The 996-nt window shown below is 32.2% G+C and overlaps 1 non-coding gene across 1 annotated transcript; it reads right to left on the bottom strand.

The window, feature by feature from the left end:
- Positions 1-256: 256 nt before the first annotated feature.
- On the bottom strand, positions 257-363 carry LOC122438957. The gene has a single exon (XR_006268702.1). It is a non-coding gene; the product is annotated as a U6 spliceosomal RNA (small nuclear RNA).
- Positions 364-996: the final 633 nt, after the last annotated feature.

Genomic DNA, 996 nt, shown 5'->3' with positions numbered 1-996 from the left:
GCTTATTATTCATAATAAAAATAGAAAAATTGGAAATTATAGGGGGAAATGAGGCTATTAAAATAAATGAAGAAAGTGTGAGTGAATCTAGTTACAATACTAGCACACAGAAAGGTTTTCTGAGTAGCTTTAACTAAAGGATTGAAAAATTTGATCTTATAAAATGAAAAACAAAATTTCTGGAAGATAATAGATTTCACAACCAAAATTGAAAAAATAATATTTAATAACAAAAATCATTTTCTTTTTTTTTTTTAAAAATATGGAACGCTTCACGAATTTGCGTGTCATCCTTGCGCAGGGGCCATGCTAATCTTCTCTGCATCGTTCCAATTTTAGTATATGTGCTGCCGAAGTGAGCACAACAAAAATCATTTTATGTATATAACCAAATAAAATTTTCTTAACTTTTAAAGAACTTATGCAAATCAATAAGAAAAAATGAACAAACCAAGTTCTTAAAAAAGCAAGGCATTTTTTTCAAAAAATACAAATAACAATACATTGTATGTAAAAAATGCTCTATTTCAGTATCAATGGAAAAATGCAAATTATGAAAAAGTATTCGTTCCTTGGTGAAATCACTCAGTCGTGCCCAATTCTTTTTGACCCCATGGACTGTATAGTCCATGGAATTCTCCAGGCCAGAATACTGAAATGCATAGCCTTTCCCATCTCCAGCCTTTCCCAACCCAGGGATTGAACCCAGGTCTCCCACATTGCAGCAGATTCTTTACCAGCTGAGCCACAAGGGAAGCCCTTGTGAAAAAATATATTATTCTGCTATGACACTATCAAAATTTAAAATAGTTTGATTTTTCCAGTAGTGGCCAGGGTGTGGATAAATGGTCTGTCGCATACTTTGTTGTAGGGATATAAATTGCTCTATTGTTTCTGGAGGACAATTTCACAACATCTATCAAAGTTTAAAATACAAATACCTTTAGCCCATTGCTTGAAATTTAATCTATTAATATCCTTACAAAAGCCTGTCAA

Source organism: Cervus canadensis, chromosome 3 (genome assembly GCF_019320065.1).
Source record: "Cervus canadensis isolate Bull #8, Minnesota chromosome 3, ASM1932006v1, whole genome shotgun sequence".
Lineage (NCBI taxonomy): Eukaryota > Metazoa > Chordata > Mammalia > Artiodactyla > Cervidae > Cervus > Cervus canadensis.
Note: the sequence above shows the minus strand (reverse complement) of the source record. Positions and strands in the feature narration are given on the sequence as shown.